The sequence below is a fragment of the Ranitomeya imitator genome, chromosome 1 (genome assembly GCF_032444005.1).
Source record: "Ranitomeya imitator isolate aRanImi1 chromosome 1, aRanImi1.pri, whole genome shotgun sequence".
In the NCBI taxonomy this organism is placed as follows: domain Eukaryota; kingdom Metazoa; phylum Chordata; class Amphibia; order Anura; family Dendrobatidae; genus Ranitomeya; species Ranitomeya imitator.
The window spans coordinates 1,058,501,185-1,058,518,845 of record NC_091282.1 but is presented as its reverse complement, the minus strand read 5'-3'; the positions used below and the strand labels follow the sequence as shown (position 1 = coordinate 1,058,518,845).

Sequence of the window (17,661 nt, the reverse complement as noted above, 5' to 3'; positions counted from 1 at the left end):
AGACAGCTGGATGAGGCGTCATGGAAGGAGTGCATCTATAATGGCCAGATTTATACGGAGACGTGAACATGGAAATGGAGTGACAGCCAAGAAAGGCAAATCCGCTCTGCCATTCATAAAGACCCCAAATGGCAAACATCCAAAACACAAGCACGAAGTCAAAGACTCATCCCAGTGATCAGCACACACCTGTCTACAGCTCCAGCAATAGGAATACAATGGCCACTGAGGAAGTCTGGTCTGGTTGCAGATGGCCCTAAAATCTAAAAAGAGAGACCAAGTCATAGCACAGCGACATGAGCATCTTTTTTTTATGGCCAAAAGTCCTAATATAAATGCAAGTCCATGGACATGAAGTCGTAGGATCATAGGCCTAATGATGCCATTAGTTCAGGTCATAAGACTTGAGGTCAGGTCAGGTCTTGATGCCATATTATGGATGCGAGAACAAAAGGGGCAAGGGGCCTAAACCTGTAAATTACAAAGAAGCTCAGCTTCACCAGTGCTTCCGGACACTGACCTCTACATGGTCCCCAGGGCTCTTTACAGGTCAGTGGACCCAGAAGAACAGCTGCTTTTACCAGACTGGGTAGGGAATGTTAGCAGAGTGGACCTCCACCAGAAGACATGAGGTGGGGGAAGAAATACGCTCTGCTCCAGTGTACCCACATGGATGCCAGGCTTGTCCTGCTGCTAGACCTGGTTTTGATCCAGAAGTGCTAAATAACCATAAAGCAAAAAAGGCCGTATTTCCAGTAACAGCGGGTTGTACAGCCACATCTTCACCTTCTTTACAATGTGTCTGATTTATAAAACACATGTACAGTTGAGGCCCACTGTGGCGTTCATTGTCATTTTTCACATATTGTGTAAACACCGATTAAGAATAAGCAGTTATTGAAAAACCATATAAAACTGCCGAGTCTGAATAGTGGCTGAAGCAATAACGGCGATCGTCCCCTTTGTGATGTTTGGTGCCTCATTACCAGTGACATCATAAATGCCTGGACGGATTGCTCACGTTTGGCACAAGCCCACACTGCTGGGCAACCCTACAAGATTCTTTACTTCTCAAACCCACCTGCTTGGCACACAGTCATCGTGGCATCAAGCACAGAATAAAAACACAATTTATCAAATGATTTTCAGACCTGTTCTTTGAAGTTTACCAAAAAGGTAAAAGAAAATCAGTTTCATACATAGGAGACCAGTCGTATCAGTCATCAGTATACGGTAATTACTAAGCATGCTTATCCTTAGACCTCCACGTATTGGCCACTATTCACATTGTGTGATCTGGATCCACGCAATTTCTCTAGGACACCTCACTCTTTCAGAACCTTAGGTTTTGGACCTTTCACTAAAAGCCATTATTTATTTATTGACAGACGACATATCAAATCAAAACACGTCAGATGTACACACTTACCCCCAAACCGTATATCATGAACAGCTTCACAGCTTGGGGGTCTCCGATTTGTAACCACAGAAAACATTTTCTAATTCATCAGAAATAATTTTCAGAAACACTCACAGGTTATAAAGTAATAGTAAAGCAACAAAACCCAGAAAAGAATATTCTGCCATAGGACAATCTATGACCAGACAAAAGGGCAAGTAACAACGGATGGATCCATTTCTCCATCATTATTTTTCTGACGCTTACAAATATAACAACTCAATGAACGCTTGGTGCAAATGTGAGCAGTTACGTACCCCTATAAAGTCCAACAAGCACCATTTGGGCAATAAGCTGTTCCTTGAATGTGCATTTTATACTTAACTGCCATCATCTATTTTAGGCTGTTTAAGGGGACAATCTTACCCCCCTCGTGTCCATCTGCAGAATTTTCTGCACCTTAAAAGAACAATTCTGTAGAAATCGTTGTGTCCTCGAGAGCAGAGGGGGAGGCCTCTACTGCAGACAGTTGTCTTACAGCCACACACAAGACAATGAAAAGGTGGGATCACAGTAGGATCAAAAGAAAGACTTAAACAAATGAGTTACCCTGGTCCTTGGCTTTAAAGATGGCAGGTGACTGACTCTCAAAACCTTGCTGGTCAGCTATCTGTGTTTCCTACATTATTTCCACTGGTCCTTACTGCACACCCCGTATGTTTGCTAGAAGATACCAGTGTGTGCACCGAGGACCCGTGCTACTGTGGCGAATGCTGTGCTCATAGACTCCCCCCTTCCCAACAACTGATTGGTGGGGTGCCGAGTCCTCCGCTAATGTTTATGGCCCATCGTAAAGGTATGGGAACAATTATATCCAAGTGAATAACCCTTCAATAATAATGAATCAGCATTAACAACATTTCACATTCACACTGTTTCCTACCCTTTCTTATTTTGTTCTTAATCAGGAGACCACCAAGCTGGTGTAGGGAGACTTACAGGCCATGCAATGCTCCCCCAGGGAAATAAATTATGATCCTCACCCCTTCACAGAAGAGAACAGGATTTATAGTTTCATCTATCGGAAGTAGAGATCCTATAATACAGTGGGGCAAAAAAGTATTTAGTCAGTCAGCAATAGTGCAAGTTCCACCACTTAAAAAGATGAGAGGCGTCTGTAATTTACATCATAGGTAGACCTCAACTATGGGAGACAAACTGAGAAAAAAAAATCCAGAAAATCACATTGTCTGTTTTTTTATCATTTTTTTTGCATATTATGGTGGAAAATAAGTATTTGGTCAGAAACAAACAATCAAGATTTCTGGCTCTCACAGACCTGTAACTTCTTCTTTAAGAGTCTCCTCTTTCCTCCACTCATTACCTATAGTAATGGCACCTGTTTAAACTTGTTATCAGTATAAAAAGACACCTGTGCACACCCTCAAACAGTCTGACTCCAAACTCCACTATGGTGAAGACCAAAGAGCTGTCAAAGGACACCAGAAACAAAATTGTAGCCCTGCACCAGGCTGGGAAGACTGAATCTGCAATAGCCAACCAGCTTGGAGTGAAGAAATCAACAGTGGGAGCAATAATTAGAAAATGGAAGACATACAAGACCACTGATAATCTCCCTCGATCTGGGGCTCCACGCAAAATCCCACCCCGTGGGGTCAGAATGATCACAAGAACGGTGAGCAAAAATCCCAGAACCACGCGGGGGGACCTAGTGAATGAACTGCAGAGAGCTGGGACCAATGTAACAAGGCCTACCATAAGTAACACACTACGCCACCATGGACTCAGATCCTGCAGTGCCAGATGTGTCCCACTGCTTAAGCCAGTACATGTCCGGGCCCGTCTGAAGTTTGCTAGAGAGCATTTGGATGATCCAGAGGAGTTTTGGGAGAATGTCCTATGGTCTGATGAAACCAAACTGGAACTGTTTGTTAGAAACACAACTTGTCGTGTTTGGAGGAAAAAGAATACTGAGTTGCATCCATCAAACACCATACCTACTGTAAAGCATGGTGGTGGAAACATCATGCTTTGGGGCTGTTTCTCTGCAAAGGGGCCAGGACGACTGATCCGGGTACATGAAAGAATGAATGGGCCATGTATCGTGAGACTTTGAGTGCAAACCTCCTTCCATCAGCAAGGGCATTGAAGATGAAACGTGGCTGGGTCTTGCAACATGACAATGATCCAAAGCACACCGCCCGGCCAATGAAGAATTGGCTTCGTAAGAAGCATTTCAAGGTCCTGGAGTGGCCTAGCCAGTCTCCAGATCTCAACCCTATAGAAAACCTTTGGAGGGAGTTGAAAGTCCGTGTTGCCAAGCGAAAAGCCAAAAACATCACTGCTCTAGAGGAGATCTGCATGGAGGAATGGGCCAACATACCAACAACAGTGTGTGGCAACCTTGTGAAGACTTACAGAAAACGTTTGACCTCTGTCATTGCCAACAAAGGATATATTACAAAGTATTGAGATGAAATTTTGTTTCTGACCAAATACTTATTTTCCACCATAATATGCAAATAAAATAATAAAAAAACAGACAATGTGATTTTCTGGATTTTTTTGTCTCAGTTTGTCTCCCATAGTTGAGGTCTACCTATGATGTAAATTACAGACGCCTCTCATCTTTTTAAGTGGTGGAACTTGCACTATTGCTGACTGACTAAATACTTTTTTGCCCCACTGTATATAGAAACCCCCAAGACATGCCCATGGAAGGCCTCTCACCCAACCTACCCTTCTCCTGCCTTGCACGGATTAAGAACGAGAACCCAGATTCTGATTTGGCCTTTTACCTTCAGTCGCATGGCAAACTCCTTAAAGAGTCAATACTGACTTATGACTGCTACTTTCAATAGGTGGCACTAAACACCCTGCGCTCTGCTCTGAAGAGGCCATTTTCCTTCCCCTTCAATGTCTAATACCGTTTGTCATAAATGGAGCTCTATTTCTACAGGTCGAAGGCTGGGGGAATTGGATCACTGCCTTTCCCTAGGTGAATCTTGGGGGGAGCTCCGGCATCTTAAAGACGTTGTGTGCAAACACCTTTAAGCCAGGTTTATACCAGCTGATAGGCTGCAATGGATTAATATGTGTGACCAGAACACGTGCTGCCCAGAACAGTGGCATCATAAGATTACAGAGCGATCTGCTGCTAAAAACAATGTAACAAGGATCATTTCACCCAGCAATTGAGCATTTTATTCATTCGGTGGATCACTGGCTTCCTATACACTGCATGATTACCAAAAAAAGTGCATCTAGGAACCTTCGTTCCCGATAATCGTGTAGCGTAAATGCACCTTTAATGTGACATTAGGCTGTATTCATCACCATACACATTGGACAGCTCACCAAATTCTGATCACGCAGCCTACATTATGCAGAAAAACCAGAAAGCAGGATGATGGTTAGACACAAATCATGCTAAAATTAAGAAACGCCTCAACCACTCTAAATATTATATAAATAAAACCTGCAATGTATAAAAGGCTACTAAATAATACATATAGAAAGCCAAGGAGCAGCGCTGCGATTACATCTCCCCTATCGAACAGGGAGTGCATAATTCATGATGGAGAAAAGGAACATGTACATTCTCCACAGCCTAAAAACGCTCAGCTGCAAAGTGTATATAGTGTGTGTGTGTGTGTGTGTGTGTGTGTGTGTGTGTGTGTGTGTGTGTGTACACACACGTATATATGAGTGTGTGTATGTACGTATATGTACTTGTGTATGTATATACTGTATGTGTGCGAGCGTGTATATATATATATATATATATATATATATATATATATATATATATATATATATATATATATATATATATATATATATATATATATATATATATATATATATATATATATAAATAAATCTTTGCTTACATAGCGCCAATATATTCCGCGGCGCTTTACAGTTTCAAACACAACAGTCATATGTAACAACGTTAACAATACAATAATTAAAGCGAAATAAGATGACCCTGCTCGTGAGAGCTTACAATCTACAATCAGGTGGGGGAGATACAAAGTACAGGTGTGTATTTACAATGATGTATTTACAATGATGGTCCAGCATCTTCAGGGGGTGGGGGATAGGTGGAAGTAGTGAATGGGCTACACACACACACACACACATAAAATTACTGATTAGTGAACGTAGTAGGCCGCTCTGAATAAGTGTGTTTTAAGGGAGCGCCTAAAACTATGCAAATTGTGGATGGTCCTAATATCTTGGGGTAGAGCATTCCAGAGGCTTGGCGCAGCACGGGAGAAGTCTTGGAGTCGGGAGTGGGAGGTACGGATTAGGCTACTTTCAGATAGAGAGCGGACATGATGTTGGAGACTGCAGACAGACAGTCAGTGGCATTTTGTAGTACACCGGGGGTAAGGTCAGGGGCTGACGTGTACAGTTGTGTGTCATCAGCATAGAGATGGTACTGAAAGCCAAATCTGCTGATGGTCTGTCCAATTGGGGCTGTGTAGAGGGAGAAGAGAAGGGGGGCCAAGGACTGAGCCCTGAGGTACCCCGACAGTGAGGGGAAGAGGGGATGAAATGAAGCCAGGCGCTCCAAGAGTTTAGAGATCAAGGGGAGATTGGAGACCACTCTGCAGTTGTTTGTGCAGGACGTGTCGAGGGTGGGTTTCTTTAGTAATGGAGTAATGATAGAGTGTTTGAAGGAGGAGGGGAAAATGCCTGAGAAGTGGGAGAGATTAAAGATTGTAGTTAGGGGAGTTGTGATGACTGGAGAGAGAGACTGGAGGAGGTGTGAGGGAATGGGGTCGGTAGTGCATGTAGTCGGACGAGAAGATCTTGGAGACTACTTCTTCTGTGATGGGTTCGAATGTGGAGAGTGAGCCAGGGGAAATGCAGGGACGGATATGGGAGTCACTGAACTTGGTGTCTGGGAGCAGATATATTACATTATAATATAATGGTGTGTGTGTGTGTGTGTGTGTGTGTGTGTGTGTGTGTGTGTGTGTGTGTGTGTGTGTGTGTGTATATTAGTGTGTATATTTGTGTGTAATTATGTGTGTGTACACATGTGCGCGCACACACACGAAAAGGATAATTTCGACAAATATCAAGACCATCTAAGTGTTCGAGATACCTCTTAGGGAAACAACTAGTGTTGAGAGGGTTGAATCATAGATGCATGACCGCTGGGACCCCATCCAATCCCAAGTACTGGGCTCTGGTTTGCCGCATGCGAAAAGCACAATGGACCAGCATACGCACCACCTTTGCATTCACTGTTTATGTGACAGCTGGAGAGCAGAGTCCTGTACTGGGTGGGACCCCAGAAATCAGCAAGTTATCACCTTTAGGTTATACGTTATAGCTTAACCCCTTTCATTTTATAAGGAAAGTATTGAGATGATAGAATCCAACATAAAGAAACTTGAAAAATACAAGGAGCCATGTAGCCAATGTGCTTTGAATTTTCTCATCAACTTTTGTGGAGCATCCACCAGAATCAGTGACCTCACATACCAATATTGCCAAGGCTGAAATACAGGGGTCACCAATGTTCTGAGCGGACAGATAAAAATGTAACATCTATAGAAGGAATCTGTCACAGGCATTGTGGCGCTAGGCAAGCTGCTGGGGGGTGAATTTGCCCGGAGTGGCCAAGAGATCATGGCCTAACTGCCACAGTGTGTGCCAAGAGGATTAGAGAGGTGGGTAATGGTTGCCCGCAGATGACAAGCGCTGTCTGGTGACATATCCCCTTTAAACAAGCTCTTCAAACAGAATAATCTTACTTCAATGCACTTTTCACCCATAAGAAAGGCAGGTTTGAACGACACATTCATTACTACATGGAACTACCAACATGTAGCATGGGCTCCTTGGCATGCCGAACACTATGGGGTATGAATAAGATGCAAAAATGTCCATCTCTCTCACAACAACATTCATCTTGTATTGCAGTCATGCGTCAGTTTTGTCCGTAGCCCAAATAACACGCCATTGTACAGAGTATTCCCCTGCTCACGTTCCAGATTTCTCCCCATTCTCTGTAGAAGAGTAGGTCACCCCCGGGGCCACCTGAAGCACAGCTGCCCCTCTTCTTTCCTAGCACACAATGTATGCCGCCATCCGATCACTTGGGTTTAATCGCTAGGCCTTGGAACAAGAGCCCTGTTGTCATAGCAAACTTGTTAAAGTGAAGACCACTCTTCTTCCTCACTTCCATTTAAAGATTGAGTGGATTCAGTCAGTGCGGCCATTTATCCAAACCACTAATTGCTATGTTAAAAATCATACCAAGAAGAATCATTTTAGAGCTTTTTTTCACCTTTAATGTCACCGATAACACAGGTCTGCGACTGAAAAGCTGTTTGATTATTTTCATATAATTTCAATGTATTTTGGTGGTTTGATTAAAAAAAAATATATTGAAAAAAAAAACCTAAACTTCAGGACCTGCCACAAACCGACAGGTTCCTCTGGTGTGAATCATCGGCAGGCAGCTGGTTTTCTTTCCCCATTAACATCAATAGGAACTTTGTGATTGGCTGGTGGCAGTCAGGTGGTTAGTGACAATGAAAGGTTCTTATGCTTTCAGGAAGCTTGCATTGGAATTTCACTCATCAACCGCGTTTCCCCAAGTTGGCGTTTTGCGAAGTGGATTATGTCACCTGACCGCTAGTTTCATTTGTAGTGAAGATACAGTGTTGAATCAACAGCTGAATGTTACAGACTTTGTGAACAAAGTATACTTCACATACATCGGACTAAGGCTAGGTGGCATTTTTGTCGTGATTTTCCGCAGCGGAAACGCTTAAAAAACGCTTACAAACAGCATCCCATTAATTTCTTAAGCATTCCGCAATGGATCTGCCCATGCTGCGTTTTTTTCCGTGAAAAACACATGGAAAACGTGGTAAATATGCGTCTAAACCCGCATTCGTTTTTCATGCCAAGGGTATGCAGAATTGAAGCAGAAAATTCTGCTTCTATTCTGCAACGTGGGCACATAGCCTAAAACTTTGAGATCAAGATAAAGTTTGGGCGCCTCAAAGTGTGCAAAGGGTGTGTTGGGGAACTCTGAAATTGGCTCAAGGGTAAGAAAGAAGCTTTCCGCTATGGGAGTCCTGTGGCATGGTATGGTGCATGCAATGTGAAAGGGTATAGTTCCAAATGGAAGCAGCCGTTTCATACCCCAAGCTTCACTCAGCAATTCTTCCCATTCCCCATGCCACAGATATACCAGTACCCAAGGCCCCCCGCTACCCTGGAAGAGACGCCTAGCCCCGATGAAGGAGGAATCATACCTGGACTAGATGACAAATCAAGTTCTGACTCTGAAGATGAAACAAGACCAAGTTTTTTTTTCCCCAGGAGGAGATGAAGGATTTAGTAAGAGACTTGAATCTTTCCAAAAACGCCGCTGAGTTACTCAGATCAAGGCTCAAAAGCAGGAATTTAATGTGACCAGAAGTGTCTTTTTCATGGTTCACACATCGTGAAAAGGAGCTCATTCCTTACTGTGCCCAGAGGAATTGGTTTACTGCATCGATGTTGAAGGTTTGATGGGTCAATTCAAAATCCAATATGATTCAGCACAATGGCGTCATTTTATAGATGCTATGTGTTGTGATTTATTCACACTGCGGGGCTGGGAATCTGGTGCCTGCGTAGGGAGTCTCAGATTCCCTGCCCCGCAGGAGGGAGATGGGGACAGTCGCGCAGAGACTCACTGCGCAGGCGTCAGATTCCCAGCCCTGCAGGGGGGAGATGGGAACAGTCGCGCAGAAACTCACTGCGCAGGCGCCAGATTCCCAGCCCCGCAGGAGGGAGATGGGGACAGTCGCGCAGAGACTTACTGTGCAGGCACCAGGCAGACCCAGACCTGCAGGAGGGAGATGGGGACAGTCGCGCAGAGACTCACTGCGCAGGCGTCAGATTCCCAGCCCTGCAGGGGGGAGATGGGGACAGTCGCGCAGAAACTCACTGCGCAGGCGCCAGATTCCCAGCCCCGCAGGAGGGAGATGGGGACAGTCGCGCAGAGACTCACTGTGCAGGCACCAGGCAGACCCAGACCTGCAGGAGGGAGATGGGGACAGTCGCGCAGAGACTCACTGCGCAGGCGCCAGATTCCCAGCCCCGCAGGAGGGAGATGGGGACAGTCGCACAGAGACTCACTGTGCAGGCACCAGGCAGACCCAGACCTGCAGGAGGGAGATGGGGACAGTTGCGCAGAGACTCACTGCGCAGGCGCCAGATTCCCAGCCCCGCAGGAGGGAGATGGGGACAGTCGCGCAGAGACTCACTGTGCAGGCACCAGGCAGACCCAGACCTGCAGGAGGGAGATGGGGACAGTCGCGCAGAGACTCACTGCGCAGGCGCCAGATTCCCAGCCCCGCAGGAGGGAGATGGGGACAGTCGCACAGAAACTCACTGTGCAGGCACCAGGCAGACCCAGACCTGCAGGAGGGAGATGGGGACAGTCGCGCAGAGACTCACTGCGCAGGCGCCAGATTCCCAGCCCTGCAGGAGGGAGATGGGGACAGTCGCGCAGAGACTCACTGTGCAGGCGCCAGATTCCCAGCCCTGCAGGAGGGAGATGGGGACAGTCGCGCAGAGACCGACTGCGCAGGCGCCAGATTCCCAGCCCCGCATGAGGGAGATGGGGACAGTCGCGCAGAGACTCACTGCGCAGGCGCCAGATTCCCAGCCCTGCAGGAGGGAGATGGGGACAGTCGCGCAGAGACTCACTGTGCAGGCACCAGGCAGACCCAGACCTGCAGGAGGGAGATGGGGACAGTCGCGCAGAGACTCACTGCGCAGGCGCCAGATTCCCAGCCCTGCAGGAGGGAGATGGGGACAGTCGCGCAGAAACTCACTGCGCAGGCGCCAGATTCCCAGCCCCGCAGGAGGGAGATGGGGACAGTCGCGCAGAGACTCACTGCGCAGGCGCCAGATTCCCAGCCCTGCAGGAGGGAGATGGGGACAGTCGCGCAGAGACTCACTGTGCAGGCACCAGGCAGACCCAGACCTGCAGGAGGGAGATGGGGACAGTCGCGCAGAGACTCACACACTGCGGGGCAGGATCTGGGGCCTGCGCTACACGCGATCTCCGTACATCAGCTTATGTAAGTTCCAGGGCAGCGCTCACAGCGCATTCCCAAAAAATGATTGTGCAGGTGCCAGAGATGCGAGGAGGAGAGGTGGCGCCTGGTAGCCAGGGGGGGGGGGGGGGGATGATGGATGGCTGCAAGGCGATGGGGCAGGGGGAGAAAACGTACCCCCCGGACTCAATACAGGTATGGTGCCAAATTTATAAAAGTCATTATTTTTTACGGTAATAGGGATAAAAAACATAACAGCCACCTTCACAGAATGCAGCCTTAGCAGAAGGTGGCTCTTTTACCTTAATAGGCCCTGGGGGGGTGACAGGAGTGAATGTTTAGCAATAGAAGAGGACCAAGGCACACCAGAATATTGGTGTACGGGGCACTACATCACCATTCACACTATGCATTCTGTGCAGCACACCATAAGCAAGCCATCTAATAGATAGGAGGATCGATATTAGAGTCATCGCATCACAACATTACACTGAACATGCACGGATTTTGGACAAGACATTGACAGGAGGACACAAAACCTAAAAGACTACCCCATGTCCATTAACTGGAAGTGATCCACAGTATTCTGCAAGCAGCCATCTTAATGCCAAACACATACACATTACAATGACCAATATTGTACGTTTTTGGATATAATAATAATCTTTATTTTTATATAGCACTAACATATTCCGCAGCGCTTTACAGTTTGCACACATTATCATCACTGTCCCTGGTGGGGATCACAATCTAAATTCCCTATCAGTATGTCTTTGGAATGTGGGAGGAAACCTGAGAACCCGGAGGAAACCCACGCAAACACGGGGAGAACATACAAGCTCCTTGCAGATGTTGTCCATGGTGGGATTTGAACCCAGGACTCCAGCGCTGCAAGGCTGCTGTGCTAACCACTGCGTCACCATGCTGCCCTCAATGATGCAGGCAGAGTTGATCATTGTCTGAAAAAAAAAAAAATTTAAAAAATCTAAATCGAACGTGCCTCACCAGTATTTTGAACAATTAAGAACATTCGTGAAATGAACAATATTTGTTCCACAGCAGCCGATGATTGTTGTGTATGGTCTGAAATTACCGTAATTAGAATTTAATCTCATGTGCATGGGCTCCTAAGGCTGTGGGGGTTGACAGACGTGCTCTTCAATGGGACGGATGACAAGAAGTGTAGTAAAATTCCTGGCTTAGGATCACAACTCTACCCCACATATGTCTGGATCCAAAACCCTCCAAAAACCCTTACATAAGAGAACCTGATCCCATCGGTGCCGTTCATCATACGTGCAGAACCCATGTGGACGTCCGCTTCTCGGACTCTATAATGAGAGGTGATTCCTAGTGAACTACAGCACAGGCCACAACATAGTGTTAAAACCAAAGCGGAAAATTTAAAAAAAATCCCACAAGACTGTGGCGTCATTTTTGGTTACACCAATTATGTGGACTCTTCTGTGCACTCAAATGATCAATCTGGATCAATGACTTCTTATTTGATCTCGTACATTAGGACAAGGATTTAATGTATCCGCTGCCGCCTACCATGCTTTCTGCCTGACTCAGCAGGACCTCCTCCCCCACCACATTGGGGACAGCGTCCATCCATACCATGGAAGCATTTACTACTCTTTACGCTCCCAATAATGGACAGCACACACCAAATACATGATGTCTGATCGGCGGGACGTGGAATAAGGTCACTTTATTTGTAGGTCTCAGAAAGCAGATTAGGATACATTCAGGATCTGTCCTCTCCCCAGATGGGCTCAGGCCGCGTCGAGTGCTTCTTGTACAGCTTGCATTACATCAGCCCTGCTGGGGAGATCTAGGTAAAGGGTAAGCCAGTATAAATGAGGGCATTGTTCTGCGGCAGGAAAGCTTTAAGAGCTGGCTTCATTTCGGTTTTCCAGTTTATGAAATGCCTGCAACAGGCCAAACCCTTCCATGTGGTAGCCTTCCACTGAGAGGAACCTGATTAGGAGGCAGACAGTCTCCATGGAGACAGCAGGCATAGTAGAGGTGGCTGGCACCAGAGGCGACCTGGCTATTACCAGCAGACATAGCCGCCTGCCCGCTGCACACTGGCCACAATCACTATGGCCGCAAGTAACAAGTGCACCCGAGCAGGCCGTAGGAGCTCTGGGGCAGCACTGACATGCTCAACGGGCACCAAAAACACCCCAGAAATAAACATACCAAATCAGGTTATTTTGGAGAGCCTGGAAAAGCTGGGTAAGGAGCCCAACGCAAGCAGTCATGGCGGCTATCCTGTGCCGGACCAGGACTTCTATAGCACCGGGCTCCAGGTCAGAACTGCATAGTGATTGCACTTATTGTATTCCGCTGTCTTTTTGTGGACATAAAATAAGTGAAAAGCTCTTTAAATGCAGGATATACATTGATTTAGGTGTTCGTATAGTACAATTTACAGAAGAAAAAGTACTTTATTATTAGGTATAATTCTGATCTGCTGAAACGAGAAATCTGATGTCGTTCAGTGACTGATTTGTGCGGACGGAGCAGAACCCGAAGCAGGGTTGTCCTTTATGATCCTATTGTTCAGGTTTGCTTTCAACTTCGCCCAGACATTTCAGGTTACAGGAGCCAACCGCCACGGCTACTAATTGTTGGCAGAAGTCTCACAAAGTTCTTCCACTAAAACCATTGTTAGAAACAACCTGGGTGTCTGTACAGAGAGGCCGGATGACAGTCATCCAATAACTCCGCAGCCTTCTAGGAGTATGTGAGTACAGGCATTAAGAGCTTAGGACGCTTCCCTCACAGTCGATACATTCACCATACAGAAAAGCATTATCTACAGACCGGCTCATTACCTGGTGTTATTAGTGTGAGCAAGGCAATGACATCAGCACATGAAGCTCGGTGATCTCCGCTATAACATAGGCTTCTATCATCCATTGTATCTGACCATGATGGAGCACTGTCCGCCAGCTCCACATCTCGGTAACCTGTGAAATAAACAGGTCACCGGGACAGTAAGGCCGAACATCGCACTACCACGTCACAGGGGGCCGGTAACATCCATGCTGATGGGCTCCACAGTAGCACACACTAATGAGGAGAATGAATGTAGGACAGCCCCTACCAGTCACTAGATCAGGATTCAAGTTCGAATAGGGTTCTCGGCGACATGACATTTATAACTCATCTACAAAATATTTGTTGGAAAACCCCTTTAAAGAGTAGTTGTCAGCCAATCAAATCATATTCTGAATGCTCGCATGATTATTCCACTGCATGGGACATTGGTCTTTTTAGTTAGTAGTAAGTCAGAGACATATTCCCTTGTAAAGAATATAAAAGTGATCACCAAGTAAAAAGGCCCATATCTCTAGAATCGTATGGTGATTAAAAAAAACAATACGCAGGGGAGCAGGAATAAAATAAGAGCAAAAACTGGGCACTTCTGACCTGGTGACTTATCCACCACTAGGGGGAGCTTACAGTACACAGATTTAAAGGGAACCTGTCACTCCCAAAATCAAAGGTGAGCTAAGCCTACCAGCATCAGGAGCTTATCTACAGCATTCTGGAATGCTGCAGATAAGTCCCCGATGTATCCTGAAAGATGAGAAAAAGGTTAGATTATAGTCACCTGGGCGGGCGGTCTGATCCGATGACGTCCTCTTCTTGTCTTCACGCTGTGGCTCCGGCGCAGGCGTACTGTGTCTGCCCTCAACAGAGCAAAGTACAGCAGTGCGCAGGCATCGGGCCTCTCTGACCTTTCCCGGCAAGAAGAGGACGTCATCGTAAGAAGATGGGAGGCCCCAGACCGCGATGCCCATCGGACCGGATCACAGCAGGACCGCCCCTGGGTGAGTATAATCTAACCTCTTTTTCTCATCTTTCAGGATACATCGGGGCTTATCTATAGCATTCTGTAATGCTGTAGATAAGCCCCTGATGCTGGTGGGCTTAGCTCACCTTCGATTTTGGGGGTGACAGGTTCCCTTTAAAGTTACAGTCAAACTCATAATGCATGTAAGGATTTGTTACAATTTGTAATTACAATCACTGCCAAGACATCAGTAGATGCATAAGGCTTTCTTTCAGGCAATTCTCTTCAAATATTGGAAAAACAAAAACTATAAATAATTCTGGAACATACAGTATATATTTAGAACAGGCCCCGTTAATGTATTCGTAAGTTTGTAGGAAGAACAGAAGAGCAGCACAAGATAAAGGACATGGTGCTCCATAAGTGTTGTGAAGCAGAGCTGATGGACCCTACAGCGGAGTTACACTATCATTTAGCTTTATGGCCGAGTCGAAAACGAGCTGAAACTTGCTATGGAGCACGCATGCAGCAAGTGCATACAGGCTGCTATAGAGGGGTGCATATTTCTACCTCTCTATAGGATATACAAGGTCTACAGTCCCCTGTGAAAAATGGAGTTCAGACTGTTTCCTCCTTTAACATGAGTTTGTGATCGCCTAATTCTAAAGAGAACTACTGTACATCCCCAACTATAAAAGGGTGACAACACTTATGCCGCTACAGTATTTTAGTTTCGATATTTTTATTTTACTCCTCAAATTAATTTCAGTATGTTCCTCAATGGATCCTGAAAGATTACGGGCGACAATAAGGGTGCGTGCACACGTTGTCCATTAGATGGGGACGCAGCCGCCAAGGTGACGCTGCTTCAGGAAAGCACCAGCGGAGTCTTTGGCTCTATGCTCTCTCGGAAGCCACCTGAAAAACACATGCCCTAAAGGTGGAAACCGTTCTGTAATCATTCTTTTTGGTGTCCTTTTTTACGTCAAAAACCAGGCATTTTAACAAGATGTGAAGACATTATCTATCCGCTATATAATGTATGCATTAGATTCATCATTTCCATGGAAATCTTCTAGCAGATAAGAGTAAAACGCTTTACATATTCATGACCCACGGAGAAGGCACAAGCCACAGATCAGAGCTAGGCCGCCATCAAATGATAGGATTGGGCTTGGTTTCCTGCCAGTACAGAACACCCACACACGTCTTCACCCTGTTTACAGCGCAGACGTATCATTTCCCTGACACATCAGGAGCCTGTCTAGTGGTAAACTATGCCAGGCATGGGAGGAAAGGAAACCATCCATGCCACATGCTTAGAATAGCTTTACCATGTGATATCAGCCATTAGAGAAGCTCAGCAGGTCTGAATGAAGCCGGCCTCGCATTACAGCAAGGGAAGCATGAAGCGCACACAGGAGGACGCGGCAACGTAGAAATAGGCAAGCTACGGATTGGTAAAAGTGAACTGTTCCTATAAATATTCTTCCTGTTTATCAGCCATGAAGAATAGTGCAGAACAGTCCGGCTTCCCGACAACAGGCCATCACAATGTACACGTCTTGTTTCAGGAGTGGCCAGCCACAGGATGTGTCCACGTAGTCAACAGGATATGTTCCCGCAGACACACATCCACTTACTATTCTCTGCCTCCCTGGGAAGGAGCATCGCCAAGAACCACCGAAATGTAACCTCGCCCTCCAACAAAAGACTTTACCAGAGGAAACCATGTGGAAGACCGCAGATAATGAATACTACAATGATGGCAATGCACTTACATACAGACCATGATTTAGATCAATTAAATAATGCATTACGGCTACTTAAACTAGATGCCCCGGGCACTGATGCCAGTTGTGAAGCAGCAGACGACAAAAGGAGAAAAAAAAAGTCAAAGCGCTTTTAGAAAAAACAGCTCACAGAGAAAGTGCAAGTTATCAAAATAAAGAGCATTAGTGCGCTGCACAGCCGGGATCATCGGGTCAGATTTGACTAAGGGCAACACATGCATGAAGTTTGTACATTTTGCCAAAGTACTGGGAGATGCCAAGGGTGCGGAGGTGAGAAGAGGCTGCTCACACTGCTGTCCACCAGGTCTGTAATCTAATACTGGGAGATGCCGAGGGTGTGGAGGTGAGAAGAGGCTGCTCACACTGCTGTCCACCATGTCTGTCTAATCTAATACTGGGAGATGCCAAGGGTGCGGAGGTGAGAAGAGGCTGCTCACACTGCTGTCCACCATGTCAGTCTAATGTAATACTGGGAGATACCAGGGGACAGAAGTGAGAAGAGGCTGCTCACACTGCTGTCCACCATGTCTGTCTAATCTAATACTGGGAGATACCAAGGGTGCGGAGGTGAGAAGAGGCTGCTCACACTGCTGTCCACCATGTCTGTCTAATCTAATACTGGGAGATACCAAGGGTGCGGAGGTGAGAAGAGGCTGCTCACACTGCTGTCCACCATGTCTGTCTAATGTAATACTGGGAGATACCAGGGGACAGAGGTGAGAAGAGGCTGCTCACACTGCTGTCCACCATGTCAGTCTAATCTAATACTGGGAGATACCAGGGGACAGAGGTGAAAAGAGGCTGCTCACACTGCTGTCCACCATGTCTGTCTAATCTAATACTGGGAGATACCAGGGGACAGAGGTGAAAAGAGGCTGCTCACACTGCTGTCCACCATGTCAGTCTAATGTAATACTGGGAGATACCAAGTGTGCGGAGGTGAGAAGAGGTTGCTCTCACTGCTGTCCACCACGTCTGTCTAATCTAATACTGGGAGATACCAGGGGACAGAAGTGAGAGGAGGCTGCTCACACTGCTGTCCACCATGTCAGTCTAATCTAATACTGGGAGATACCAGGGGACAGAGGTGAGAAGAGGCTGCTCACACTGCTGTCCACCATGTCTGTCTAATCTAATACTGGGAGATACCAGGGGACAGAAGTGAGAAGAGGCTGCTCACACTGCTGTCCACCATGTCAGTCTAATCTAATACTGGGAGATGCCGAGGGTGTGGAGGTGAGAAGAGCCTGCTCACACTCCTGTCCACCCTGCCTTTCGGATTCAATACTAGATATGCCAGATATGATGAAGTGAGAAGATGCCGCTCACTCTGCTATCCACCCAATATTATTCCCGTAGTCCTTAATCAAAAAGGCTGCGGTCACTTAAAAAAAAACAATAAATTACATATTCAATTGTGGAATACCAGAAAAGAAAAAGGAAGTGAAGAGAGAGAAAAAAAAGTTAAAAGGTAATATATTTATTGAAAAGATAACAATTATAAAAATGAATAATGCAAAGAAATACATTAACATGGGGGGAAGGGAAGGA

At 46.2% G+C, this 17,661-nt stretch overlaps 1 protein-coding gene across 13 annotated transcripts in view; it reads right to left on the bottom strand.

The window, feature by feature from the left end:
- The window catches only part of RAPGEF2 (Rap guanine nucleotide exchange factor 2), a 253,329-nt gene that overhangs the window by 215,229 nt on the left and 20,439 nt on the right, over positions 1 to 17,661 (bottom strand). The window lies entirely within an intron of this gene.